Source organism: Danio rerio, chromosome 7 (genome assembly GCF_049306965.1).
Source record: "Danio rerio strain Tuebingen ecotype United States chromosome 7, GRCz12tu, whole genome shotgun sequence".
Lineage (NCBI taxonomy): Eukaryota > Metazoa > Chordata > Actinopteri > Cypriniformes > Danionidae > Danio > Danio rerio.
Genome location: NC_133182.1, coordinates 8,402,579 through 8,417,534, shown reverse-complemented (window position 1 = coordinate 8,417,534; position 14,956 = coordinate 8,402,579). Strand labels below are relative to the sequence as shown.

The window sequence follows — 14,956 nt, the reverse complement described above, 5'->3', positions numbered from 1 at the left end:
CCTCATTCATAAAAAGCAGAACACGGAGGACTTGGCGCGTAAATTTACCAGTTACTCCCCAAATACATGCAAGTAAGTGGCTGTTGCACTTCGAGAAGAGTAGATTCAACTTTTATAGTTACTTTCACTATGTGTAATGTGTATCTGATATAAATAATACACATCAGCAAATTATATTTGAATGGGTTGTTACACTTCCTTGTGTGTTTTACAAAATCTTGTAAATGTTTTGCTTTACTTGTACTTGTGTGTATTTTCATGTCTAAAACATAAATTAAGCACTAGGTGGTTAAAACGCTGCATAATTGTGATAATATGACACGTCTTTGTCAGCGGGGTTAAGTTGGTTTTGTTTTCAAAAAAAGAAGCATTTTTTCAACAGTCCCCTATTGAAAGCTCTGCTCATCATGAGCTCACTCTGGCTCAGCGCCAGACAATGCACCAAAGCTCAGTTTGATTTTCTCAGTTATCGCTCTAAAGGTAAACGAGCTAACGCTAACTTGTAAAACATCAGCACCAGGGACTTTACGGTCCTCACTTCGAAATGGAACAAAAGTAGGATTCTGTAGTGTTTTACTCTGCTGTTGAACTCCTTTCTTCCTCATCCCTGTCTATGAGGCGCCGAACTCCGTATTAGTGCGCGAGAGAGACAGTGTTCACTCCGCTCCGCACTGAAGTGTTTTTTTTAAAATAATCAAACAACCCTGTGTTGCGCGACACAATGAATCGATTATGAAATTTGTTGCCAACGCTTTTATTAATTGATTCGTTGTTGCAGCCCTACATCCGATGCACGCTATGCTGTCCCATGATGCCCCGTGAGAGAATTCATGAATGGTAGTGAAGCGACGCATTTGACGCGGGTATGGCGTGTGATCATGACAAAATTGTACATCAGAGTTTCATTCATTCTACTCGCCTTCATACTGAATAACTTACTTACTTACAGGAGTAGTACATTTAAATTCAAATGCAGTACCTACTGAGTAGTAGGCAATTTTGGACGCAGTGTCCATGGCTGCGTCCGAAACCGCCTACTACTCAGTAGGTACTGCATTTGAATTTAAACGTACTACTCGGCTGTAAGAAAAGTACGTTCTATACAGTATGAATGTGAAAAGTATGAATGGAATTCGGACGTACTACATCCGCCATTTTGTCATGGACACGTGACCTACCTGCGTCAATTGTGTCGCTTTACTCTCATTCATGAATTCGCTCGCGAGGCATCATGGGATAGCACAGCATGCATGGGATGCGCACTCCAGAATCTCGCCGGAAGTAGTAAGTCATCGCATACTGATTTTCGAATTCTATGAATTCGGACATACTACTCGGCTCGCATACTGATTTTAGCGTACTATATAGCATGGAAGAATGCGGTTTCGGACGCTGCACATGTCTCCTTCACCAAACACCTGATTCAGATCATTAGCTCATTAGTAGAGACTGAAATACCTGTAATAGGTGTGACAAACAAAACAGACATCCAAAACATTCATTGCGGGTTAGGAACACTGATAAACACTGATTTTGGTCACTATTAACTTTTTTTCCCTACCTACTCTTTTCCTCATCTTTCTTTTTTGTTCTAAAGTTGCCAGCCACCACCTGAATTTCTAATGATTTTCACCTAAATTTAACATCCCCAATGTTTTCTTAAATGTGTGTAGGATTTATCATAAATGTAACATTTATGATAGGGTTGGGTCGATAGACAATGCCATTGTCCATATATGATGGCGGATAGACATTAGGGTTGTGCTTCACCAATGGCCGACAAACTTCACGATGCTGAGCCGGCAACGCGATCCATCGCCCCACCCCACATTTATATTGATATATAACTTATAATTCGCATGTCATTTTAATAGTAATATCTGTCTTTTCATGAGCTGTGTTAAATGTTACGTATAGCTGCCGCTTGCACGGCTGACAGCATCATGGAGGATTAAATAAAGGATTATACAATATCTCCCGCTTAAAATGTGTAGATTCAGTGGCAAACGCTGTTACCTGAAAACCCCGTCCCACAGACTTTACAGTGAATGGCTTTAGCTATTTTCATAGCGGACTTGGAAACACTGGAAGTCTTTTATCCACTCTTGGAAAAGTGTAAATGGTGATTTAACATTCAGCACATGATCACTAATAAGATGTGCCATTATTAGTAACTGTAGGTAAATCTGTCAGTGTTATTTTCATTCTCTCATCTTCAGAGCTTCACATTTTCGCAGTTGTAGCTCCTGTCATCTGAAGGCATTGACTGAGTGATTGATGTACTGATGTTAACCAATCATTCGCGTTCAGTTAGAGCAGGCCAATAAAAAACACAAAGGCGGGGCAAGCAGTGCGGGCTTTGTACTTTAGCAAGTTCATATAACAACTCTTTTAATCTGTTCCTGAGCGATGCGTTTGGCGTTTTTAGGTGCAAAAATGCATTCTGCATAAATGTCTCCTAAATCGGCACACACGGTGAGGATTTTGCAGTGAAAACAGTGAAAATGTTTGCACTACACTGAACTCCAACCAAACTCTCGTCTCCTCCACTAGTTGTGGGAAAAGCCATTAAATCGACACAGATCACTTTGCCTATTCATGCCAGATTCCTGCGGAAAAAAAGTGATTGACAGGTGGTTTGTAACTTCATTAATTTATGGTTTGGTTATGGGTAAAGCAAAGACCATGTGGGTCAGGTAGTGAAAACTGTAGGCGGGTCAATGACGTGACGCTCATTTTTTTGTGTCCATGTCTTTTAAATAAATTCAAGTAGGTTACAGTTTCAAAATAAATAAGCAAATTACTTGCATACATTCTCTATTTTGAGGACCAAGTTTAATTTTTTGGTTTTAATCCATTTTAAGAAAATTTTTAGGGGATTATTGCAAGAATGTCAATGTGGTGTAACCAAAAAAAATTGGTACCAAATAGTTTACCTTGTTTAAAAAATGTGAAAGCCTCAATGAAACATTGTATCGGCTAGTCTGGCATAATTTTACATTAGACATATTTAATAGTAAATAAAGGTAAATATAGCACAATTGTTTTAAATATTATAATTCATTTGGGGAATTTTTTCTGTCACCTCAAATTTCTGAAATGTCAAGATGGTGTAACCACCATTTATTGAGCCATTTTGTTAATATTGTGCACAAGACAGTTAGACAGGAAATTTAATCACAGAGAAGAACTCTTGATAAGACTAATTGCTGCATGCAAAGGTTAGTAACTCTTTTTAAAATGTGAGATACTTTGACCTTTTTAAGGTATGGTCAGCTATTCTTAGATATGCATGTCAAATGGTAAGACCCCAGAAATGCACTGATAATTGTTCATAATTATAAAAATAAGTATTATATTTAAAAGTTAAATTTGAAATATTCCCACCAAGCCCATGTGCTTACATAGATGTTATTGATAATGCCTGTCAAATTTCATTTTAAGTTGAAATGTCAAGGGGTGTAACTGGTTACACCATTTGACTCATATAGCAGGAGTCTTTCTGTCAGGGGTCAATTTAGTCAAATATCATTAGTTCATGATGCTGATCAAAAATGCGACATAAATTAAACTACTATTTGTGTTCATAGTGTAGATTATTTATTTATTTTTGTTTGAGAAATAGGTGCTTAATCCACAACCTTACTATTAAAGCTCTGTAAACATAGGATAAAATTATTTTACTGCACAACATGAATGTTTTTTTTTGTTTATGTTAATCCATGTTTATATTCACACAATATAATGTACACACTCTCTCATTCACACACACATTCATACACTACAGTCAATTTAGTTTTTCTAATTCACCTATACCGCAAGTCTTTGGACTGTGGGGGAAACTGGAGCTCCCAGAGAAAACCCATGTCAACTCCACACAGTAAGCCATCCTGGTCCATCTTGGACTCAAACCAGCAACCTTGTTGCTGTGAGACAACTGTGCTAACCACATTAGCCACTGTATCACCCTCCTTTGAAATGTTGTAAGTATTTTTTTTCTTCTTGAGAAAGTCTTATTTCTTTTAGTTTGGATAGAATAAAAGCAGTTTTTAAAATGTTTAAGCAGTTTTTAAGGTCAATATTGTTAGCCTTCTTAAATACAGAACAAACCACAGTTACCCAATGACTTGGCCAATAGATCTTACTTGCCTAATTAACCTAATTACATTTTTAAATGTCACTTTAGGCTGAATACTAATGTCTTACAAATTATCTAGTCAAATATTATGTGCTGTCATCATGGCAAAGATTACGGAAGAAATCAGTTATTAGAATTTAGTCATTTAAACTATTTTGTTTAGAAATGTGTTGACAATAATATTCTCTCTGTTAAAGAGCACTTGGGAATTTCTTTTTTAAATAAAAGAAAAAATTAACATGGGAAATGAAACAAGGTTGACAAGCCTCTATAGACTGAGTGCACACAGCCTTAAGTTTTGGAGGTTTTCATACTTGATGCGCTTGCTGTTGTACTATTATTATTAACAACTGGAGGTGACTCGGAGGAACTTTAATGATGAAAAGTTGTGAAGAACAAGTCAGAAGTTGCTAAACAAATGAATTGCAGTTGAAATCAGTTTTGTTTGGGTTTTTTTACAGCATGTCTGATAAAAAATTTTCTTCTGGAGAAAGTCTTATTTGTTTTATTTAGGCTAGAATAAAAGCAATTTTTAAAAGCCATTTTGAGGTAAAAATTATTGGCCCTTTTAAGCTTTTTCCCCGCGATAGTCTACAGAACAAACCATGGATATACAATAACTTATCTAATTACTCTAACCTGCCTAGTTAACCTAATTAAGCCTTTAAATGCTACTTTAAGCTGTATAGAAGTGTCTTGAAGAATATCTAGTCTAATATTATTTACTGTCATCATGGCAAAGAGAAAATAAATCAGTTATTAGAGATGAGTTATTAAAACTATTATGTGTTGAAAATGTGTTGAAAAAATCTTCTCTCTGTTAAACCGAAATTGGGGAAAAAATAACAGGGGAGCTAATAGCTCAGGGGGACTAATAATAATTCTGCATAATTCTGAAGTTAACTGTATAAAATAAATAGTTTGTGGATAAGTTGTGGATACACTCATGAAATTATTTGTTGTCAGTCAGTCGTGTATGCTTACAAAAATTGGCCTTTAATCCCAGCACCAAGGCAACAACGAGTAAGCAGCAGTTCTTACGTACTAGTGATTTACGTACAGTGTTTGGCAAATTGTTTCTAAATAGCTTAAAAGTAAAATAGTGGATTTTTTTCTAATATCATCTACTTATTTTTATTTTAATTAAGCCAACTGAAAAGAAACAGTGATGGAAAAGGTGTTAAATGTTAAACATGTTTCTTTAGTTTGTTAATTTTCTATTGATGAGGGCCACACATTTAATGTAAAGGATGTTATTACTTGGTGTATTAAAGTTCAGCAACCTGGTTTCATTGTTCTAAACACATTTGTCAATGACAATCCCACTGAAATTGTTGACTATCATTCTTAATTTGAATTGATTTTAATTGTCAATTTCAGAATCTTTGGCTGTAGAAGCAACACTGTCAGGTGGTGTAACTGGTTTTTGTCAATTGGTGTAACCAGTATTTTACATAAAAATATAATTATGTACATGGAAATAATGTGAAATTAAAATTAAAACACTTAGTTTAGTGTAATAAAATAGTTTTTAACATTTTTTACATAATTTGTCAAAGATTATTTAGAAACCAGAAGTGTTTTTAGCATGTGTCTGGCCGAATATTGCAAAAACTCATTAAAATGTACATTTAGAGATAATGCGAATACAATAAATGTTATTGTGGTATTTTAAAATGAAGTATTTATTTCAGTGTGTACACTTGCATATCATCTAGAAGGAGTAAATTTTTTAATATTTCACAATTTTTGGCAGTTACACCATTTGACATTTTCAGTTGCATTCAGTCTTAATGTCTGTAAAAAATGGTGTAAATGTTATTTTTAATTACATAAAATCAACATGAATACAATCTGTACATTTTAAAATATCTGACGGATGCTTTTAAATCAACTTTGTAAAAGATTTTTAAATTTCCCATCTTGCCAAACCTGTTTTGTCACTGACCCAGGCTACAATTAATTCGTTATGAATTAATTGATATTTAACAACCCCACCCCCGCCTACGACCACAATGGCATCGTCCATCACGACATTTCACATTAGACATCGTACGATGCCAAATTGGTCAACATCGCCAAACCCTAATAGACATCATGATTGTGAGCCAGCTACCCTATCTTCCACCCTGCCCCCATCTCGGGATCTACTCGCTTGCGAAAAATACACACTTAGGCTCCGTTTACACTAATATGTATTGCAATTAAAATGGCATTTTAGAACGAAAACGATTCACGGCCACATTCACGAGTTCACACTCACAGATATTTGACTGAATAGAATATGCTTATTTGGCATGCTGTCCGGGGAGAGGGCTCTGAGCTCAGGAAGACACCCTAACTCGTGTTATTCCCCTTATCAGGATAAAGTGAGATATGGTCCGAGCGCAGTGTCTAGCCCGGCTCCAGAACGCTCCCCCTCAGATTTAAATAGGTATCTGGTTTAATAGTGTGGAGTTGGGGTGGTGGAGGGACGCTGAAGTCAAGAGAAACAGAGGTATGACAAGTTTGACTATTTATAGGGGTTTGCTCTTGAGCTGATTGGATAGAATGAGTGTGTGTGTGTGTGTGTGTCTGATGAATTAGCCTCATCAAACACTGATCGTGCTCCTCCCGAAATTTGTTTATAAAACATCACCTTGGGTTTCACCTAGCATCATGGGCATCTGATTTAACAGTAGGGGGGACAATAAATATAAAATTTCTTTCAAGTATTTTTTTTTGAAGGGGACACAAATAATACAACCGAATTTTACTAATAAAGATATGCCCCCGCAGTTAAAAATGGTTCATCAAATTTTTCTTCAAAACTATTTACGGCATTGTTTGTTGTGTTGTTTACAGTCAACTGACTGACTCCTGAAGCAGAATAAATGCAGAAAGACATTTTCCATACTCATAATAACTAATGTTTACTAATGTGTACATTACAATGTTTACTCATAATAACTTGTTTACATTTCACTTGTTAAATTGGCAGATCATATTGTAAATCAGTGAGCCTGTGAGGTTCATCTGCTAAACAGCCACAACTCCGAAAACATAAATAAGAAATTGTTCACCCCAAAAGAACTGTCATTGTCCCTTCAATAAAGCCCAACACCCTTACCTGACATTGTACATCTGACTGACCCTGCTCTGCCTGTTCCTCAATCATTTCACACAGTGATACCGGTAAATATCCGGAAAATTTACGGAACAACTTTACCCGTACACTGTAAATTCTAACATGTTCAGTTTACTTAAAAAAAGTTTGGAAACCGATTGCCTTATTTTTGCAATATAAACTTACAAGGAAATCTTAAGTTAAGTTTAATTATTGCCTTGAAGTAAGAAAACTAAAACTTATAAAGTAAACTAACTGTTAAAAATTAAGTAAGTTTAATAGAAAATTCTAGTTAACATACTTGTCATTATTTAGTAATCTTACTTAGGGTTTTATAGTAAGATTACTTTAATAACTCTATTTAACTAATACTGTTCTACCATGTTCAGTTAACATCTTGAATGCTAGTAGTCTCAACATTGTTTTAATCCACCATTTTAAGTAATGTCAACTAAAGAAACTACGTGCAATCGGTTTCCACATTTTCTTCGATTAAACTGAACATAAAATATGTAGTTCAACCTACAAGTAATGACATCATACAGGTCTTAAATGTAAACATTTTATTTGACAAAATTAGCAGAATTTCACAATACACTTGTGATATTTTAGTATCACAATACACTTGTACACAAAACAGTTTTGTAAAAACCTGTTGTAAAGTGCTGTAATATACTGTAAACAGCAATACAGACAAAAATATAATAAACATGTTCAACCCTAAAACACAAGTTTTCGAAAAGGTTTGAAAATCTATCAAAAAAACTTTAAATACTTGATACTTGAATTAGTGTAATTAAACATGCCATTGCACCAGCACCTTAAACATGGCAGCATATAGACACTCACAGAGGAACAGATATTAAGCTTTAAAGCTAATTTGTTAGACTGTGTAGTTTAGATTTTCCTACAGAAAATATCACATTAGTGTGGTCAAAAGTATTGAGTTTGGTATCAATCAATACTGAAATATTAAAAATATCCATTTTCCACCAGCATTTGAGTGCTACTGAGCTCGTTCTTAAACACCATTGATTGGCCACTGTGTTCACATGCTCAACAGAAATGACTGTGATTGGCTGTGACTGTCATAGGTTTACCATTTTTCACTGAGTCCAAACAAAGTTACACAGACACTGAAGTGTTTCAAAGCCATGTTGATAGCTGATTTGTTTAGAAGCTAACATATAAGCTATCTGGTGATGAATCGACTGATCGACAGTGCTTTGAAGTTATCCAGTGTCTTTGTATCTTTGCACCTGGTGAACAGTGGTGAAGTGTGGTAAAAATAATGACCTTCAAAGCCAATCAGTCACATCTACTGAGCATGTGAACACAATGGCCAATCAGTTCTTGCAATTTTAGTGGGAAATGGATGGACTTTTTTTTTATTTATTTCAGTACCGATTGGTACCAAACTCAATACTTTTGACAACCCTATAAATCACAATACACTTTTTTGGTAAAAAAAAAAAAAAAAGTGTTTTAAACACCAAAATGCTACAGTCCTAAATGTAACACTGCAAACAGCAACATGTTAAAAAGCAACACTTTGTAATTAAACATGCCATTATACCTGAAACTTTAAACATAAAGCACAGCAGTATATAGGCACTCGCCGAATAAAACACATTACGCTTCCCTCCCAGCAAAAGCAACACACGTTGATCAAATTCAAATGCATTGCTCAAAGTCTTTGGGTAGTCCGAATTCAGTGTGTAAATCAAAGCAAAAAAAGAGACATACTGCATGTGGCAAAGTCCATAACCACTTTTCCTTCCAGTATAAAGGCCCACATTGCATCCATAATGCGGTTCTTTAGACATCTTCACACACGACAGTCAGCAGGCCAACATCTTCTGCACTGAAGTCCGACTCTACAATTACATCCTATGAATAGAGAAAGAAAAATAAGTAAAGTTTGATATTCTAAATGGCACTAATAAAGCCTGTAGTGGCCAGGAGACCAAAAGCAGAGGTAAAAAAAATACAATTCCTTGTGCTTAATTTAGTAACACTTTAGTAGGAACCAATTACCCTATTAACTAGTTGCTTATTAGCATGACTATTTGTGTTTATAGTACATTTTACATTCAAATGCTTCTTATAAGAAGGCCTTGCTATGGTGCTCCTTCTTCAATGTAGACCAACACGATGGATTTGCCTGTACTGCTTCTACTAGGCTTGTCATGATAGTGGAATTTATTACCAATCCATATAGTAATTTTAAAAACATCCATTTCCTGCTAATATTTGAGCATTGTTGAGTGTCATTTCTGTTAAGCATGTGAACAGAATGGCAAAACAGTGCTGTTTAAAAATGTGCTCAAAAGTGCTTAAAATGTTAGCAGGAAATTTGCTGCTTAAAATTGCAGCAGAGATTGGTACTAAATTCCAGTATCTTGAACATGATACTATTCTAAAGGAACAATAATTTTTTTAATTAAAGAAACACTGTAATGTAATAAAACAAACTGCAGTAAAAGTACTTTTAAAACATTTTCAAGAAATTAAATGCAAATGTGTGAGAGACCAATTGGTGCTACATAATCAATATAAATATTTTGTAGGGAAAACTTAATAAATTGGCAACCGATTCATGAATGCATTTGGTTTTGCTAGATTAAAGCAGTGAGTCAAGTTTGCATTATTTAGCACACTTTTTAAAAATGTATTAATAAAAATTTTTTAATAAGAAAATTGATGTTTTAGTATGGCTTTTAGAACAAGGGTGCAGCCATCTACAATCCCACAGCAGGTGACTTCACAGGGTTGGTTATAATACAGAGCATCTTTGACTTTGTGGCTTTTAACACTATCTTTTTACATCTTAATCCAGCAGGTTCTTTCAACTGAAATTATATTTCTCTCAACATATTACATAGGTATTACACTTATTAAGATTATTTTTTTTTCAAGCTAATCTTCCTCCTTTTCAAAACAAGTGTGTTTAAAAATTAAAGAAATGCATTCATTACTTCACTGGCCTATGAAGCTAACTGACCCTGTGACGGCACAAGCTGCTGTATTTGCAACATAGCAATGCTCTTTCTCCAAAGGCCATAATATAACATCCCTCTTACTTTCAAATACTTACATTAAATGCATTTGTTTTATTTTTATAAAATTGAAAATTTTTATTAATAAGTGAAGTAAACTGGAATGAATGCTTCATTTCCAGTCTAAGAAAGCAGAAACAATAATACTACTTACAAAACACATCCTGAAAATTTCTTTAGACTCATCCCTCTAAAGGACTGAAAGACCCCGGAGAACTGCTGCCAGATGACCTTGAAAAAGTAAAGACAGGTAGACATGCATTATAGCCCAATGAAAACATCAAATGCAATTTATTGCAATCAAATGCAAATTATGATTCAAAGATGATGTCACAAAAATACCTTTGAATTAACATGTTGAAAATTTCTTCTAGTTTTCTCCTGCAATTTTCTCCTGTTTTTTTTTTTTTTATTTCAATCAAACGAGCAGTGTGTGTCCAATGCAGCGTAGAACTTGGATCTCACATTTCTTCCTGATATTCGATTGAATTCTGCAAAGATCCAATCAAAACATTATTAGTCATTAATAACATTCAAAAACACAAATTCACAAAATCACAAAGTTTTGAAAAGAAAACAAACCTTCTGCAGCACTTGCATCAGCTGGTGTTTCCTCTATGACTTCCTTCTGGATGTCACTGTTGTGCACAAAAACGTAAAGTTTTATTGACATGGCTAAGCGAAATTCTAAAACAAAAAACAGAAATCAGAAACACATGCAATGATACAATGCAATGCCATTTAGCAACAGATGTTACACTTTAACATGACATAGTTAAATGTTCTTGAATAATAAAAGCTGCCAAATACTCCCGGCGCCTGTCATCAAAAGCATGAGCTATACTTGTCACCAAACAGTAATAAACACAACCCCCGATTAAATATAATCATGGCATTGTTGCTGGTGTGCCTTACTTTTATGCGCATTAAAAGAGGAATAAATATTTGTCTCAATTGATGTCTTTAAAAGGACACTGAACTTTCTGACTAGGGTTGCACGGTTTACCGGTACTATGGTAGTATCGTGATACTATGGCTCCAAGATACTGGCGGTGCCACTGTAGTTTGTAAACGGTAGTATTGTCATTAACAGTCTGCCTACAATACATAATGCTGCATGTGAAAAAGTCACTAAAATACTTACACGATTCAGCAACAATAGATCATTGTATTTTAATAGTCTATGGAGCCTTCTAAGGTTGTAAAACTGTAGAATTTGCGCCTTTTATAGTAGCCTATTGCATATTTTGTGATGGTTCATTTTGAATCGGAATTCGTTTATTTCTGTTCCTGTCAATATGATATAATAGCTACAACAACCGTGACAATCTATTAAAAAGAATGACTCATAAAGTGAAATTTTGAATTACTTTGGATTCTTATCCGATAATAAGTGTGAAAAAAGTATGATAGATGAAAAACCCAAAATAGCAACAGGAAACAATTTTTGACCACTTCATATAGCCTAGGTTTGTTGGAAAAATGCTCTTTTCTTTATGTATCTTTATTTTAATGTATTTTTTTTGCTGGAATGAATACATTTTAGGTGAAGAGATGTGCAAATACTTTTTTCAACAATAAGGGAATTATTTAAATTCAAGTAGGCCTATAATAACATATACAATATATTATTTCTGACATTTTTCTTTATTTCATGGATTTAAGTTATGAATTACAGTATTGCAATACTACTTGGTATCACCATACTTCAGCTGGTATAGTATTGTAACATATGTTACAAACCGCACAGTTTTGCTGCGTGTATGTTCTTTCTGTCTTTTTCTCTCTCTCTCTCTCTCTCTCTCTCTCTCTCTCTGTACCGGCCCTGTCATTTTCTCAGGTACCACCTACTTTGGACCGCTATTGGCTGACAGGACTGCCAATCCTAATCAACCATGTGACGATGACTTCTCTCTCTGCCAATCGCGTTCGTTGCAGAGCCCTTTAAAAATGGAAGCGGCAACGGGGAGAGATCAGCTGTTGTTGTTTTGCCGTGTTGTCTGTTTGGTGGTGTCCGTGTGCGTTGTCGCTGTTACTGATGTGTGCTTTGATTGAGATCTATTGATGTTGACTTTGAGTGAGTAACTGATGACTTTGAGTGAGATTTGTTTGAGAGTTCTGACGTGTGTTGCTACATCTATAGCCCGCTAATGCTCCATTCAAAACCTTCTGTGACTTGACAAGGGAGATCTGGAACAACATAGTAAGTCACGTGACATACATATTTGCACGCAGGATTATTGATGTATAGACACACTAGTTAGCGAAGTGCGCTAATTTTGTATTTTTGTTTATTAGTTAGAGTAAGTTCAGGGCGCTTTGCGCTGAAGACTTTTCTTTTCATATTGTTATTTTCTTATTTAGTGGATTGGGGAGGAGATTAAGGGAATGTTTTTGTTATATTTATTTCTTTGATTTCCATGCGCAAACTTCAGTTCCCTCTCCTATTTGTCTTGGTTCTTTTCAAATTTATCTTATGGTTTGTAAATATTGTAAATAATGTGGGAGCAATAAATCTTTTGCGGTGCTAATTTGTTGTTTGGTGTTTTCTTTTGCCATTTTTCAACATCAGTTTATACTTTGGTCATCTTTATGTTACTCCTTTTAATACCCTAGACAAATTGCCATCAAGGATTGTAACACATAAATTAATGGTATCACAACACAACAACCCTATTTCTAACTAGTCCTCAGATGATTATTCAAATGGACAAAATATTCGGACTATTCTTGATCATGCAGTTCTTTGCTGAGAATTTTGTTAAATGTACTTTTAATGCATTAAACGATTTAAAATTACCCTGACACTCAGTATGGAGACAAGGTAACGTTAATAGAACAATTCATGAATATGTTCTATGGCTTGTGCGGTATTGTTCAAAAAGTTTTCTTTGATGTTTAAGTGCAAAACTTACATTTCCACTGCATATCAGCTCACAAACTGGTAGTCTGAAATAAAAAATAAAGGGTATAATGATATTACAAACCAAATATGCCACTCACAATACTCTAATGGTGTGCTACATTTTAAACAACCTTGTAATTGTTCAAATTTATTTGCCCTAAATTGTTAAAATTAGTGAAACCTTCTTTAAAAATGCAAACTAACAGGTTTGGCAAAGCCTGTTTCTTTACAGAAAGTTTGCTTATAACAAAGGCTTGTTGATGCCTTTGTGTGATATTGAGCAAACAAAGGGATGTTTCTGTGCTTGGTTGTACAGTTATACCACTTCATCATTAACGTTATCCATCACACATATTCAGTCGCGTCTGGTCAGATTTATTTGTCATTACAGCAATACTAAACACTCAATAACGTAACGGCAACACTGGAATAAACCTTCAAAACGGCATAAAGAAAAGACAAATAGCATATAAAACAAATAAATGAGTTAATTAAATATCTCTCGCATTTTCATAAGTTTAACTTTAAGTTTCATAGGGATTGTTAGCATAAGCACACTTTAGCATCATGTGTAAATATGTATCTGCCTCATACAGTGACACGAATCGTAATCGCATCGAAATCCTAAATTACCTACGACACTCACGGGTCCATTTTGAGCTGAAACTGCTTTATAATGTTCTAAAAGCCTCGGCGGGTTAAAACTGCTGCTGCCCCGGCGATCATGGAGAAAAAAACGACTGGTCTGGTCATGAGCCGCTTGCTGACGCCGGACCGAATCACAGCTGATCTCCTCACCTGCTTCCTGCAGGTGATCTCATAAAAGTAAATCTTAAAAAAAAAAAAACACGCATATTTTCGTCACAACAAGCGCCACTAAAGTTCAGCGATAACTAACGTTACTGTATTTGTAATGCGGATAAAAAGGTTTCGTTTTCTTTTTTAAAAATGTAGACCTACAGCTATGTGTTAACTTTACATCTATTTGAACGGATCATTGCGCGCGCTCTTGCTCTCTCAGTGCATCATTTAAAATGGCGCGGCCCGCTCTTTTAGAGCATAACGCCCACTTTACAAATTACTACTAACTTTACAAACTATTAATAGTTATTAAAAAGGACTAAGCAGCTAAAAATAGCTTATCTAGTAAAGTAGACAGTATTGCAAATAACGTGCAGTGGTCAAAACGTTTAGTCACAACATCATGGGCTATTAATTAGTTCACAAAACAGCAAACAATTTCACAAAGTGCAGGAAATAAACAGATTACTGATACTATACAAATAAAATCAAAGTAGTAATTAAAACGAAAAGTTTACCTTGATTTACAGCAGTACATCTTCTCAATATGAAATCCTGTCCTTCAATGGCAGTGCTGGGTGGCGGTTGGTTGTGACTCGGGATGGGGGATGGGAAATCACCACCCAGTACGCATGCGTAACAGCATGGCTTAGCCCTTATAAGCAATTTTACTCAAATTACATTAGTTATGGGAACTTTATACCTTACTATGTCAGCAACACTAATGCATTTCTAGTAAACTCAACAATTAGCTTAAAATTAAGTAAACACACTAGAATTTTGATAGTAAGGAATACTATTCGCATTTACAGTGTAGATTCAAAAAAGCGCTGTTCACACAGGCGAGGACGTTACGGAAATTTTCTGGAAAAGAGCATTCACACATCCATTCCAAAATACCGGTAATTCTGACATCATTCACAAAACACTATAATAAGTCATTCAAT

The 14,956-nt window shown here is 35.0% G+C and overlaps 1 long non-coding RNA gene across 3 annotated transcripts; it reads right to left on the bottom strand.

Annotated features, from left to right (window-relative positions):
* Positions 1-7,792: 7,792 nt before the first annotated feature.
* Positions 7,793-14,576, bottom strand: LOC137496076 (uncharacterized). 3 transcript variants are annotated; one of them, XR_011016176.2, is made up of 6 exons: positions 14,528-14,576; positions 13,219-13,252; positions 10,886-10,941; positions 10,646-10,794; positions 10,458-10,534; positions 7,793-9,134 (listed from the first exon to the last, which is right to left on the bottom strand). It is a non-coding gene; the product is annotated as an uncharacterized lncRNA (long non-coding RNA). The 3 variants fall into 3 exon arrangements; XR_011016175.2 differs by lacking the exon at positions 14,528-14,576 and adding an exon at positions 13,842-13,950; XR_012383091.1 differs by lacking the exon at positions 14,528-14,576 and adding an exon at positions 13,855-13,950.
* Positions 14,577-14,956: the final 380 nt, after the last annotated feature.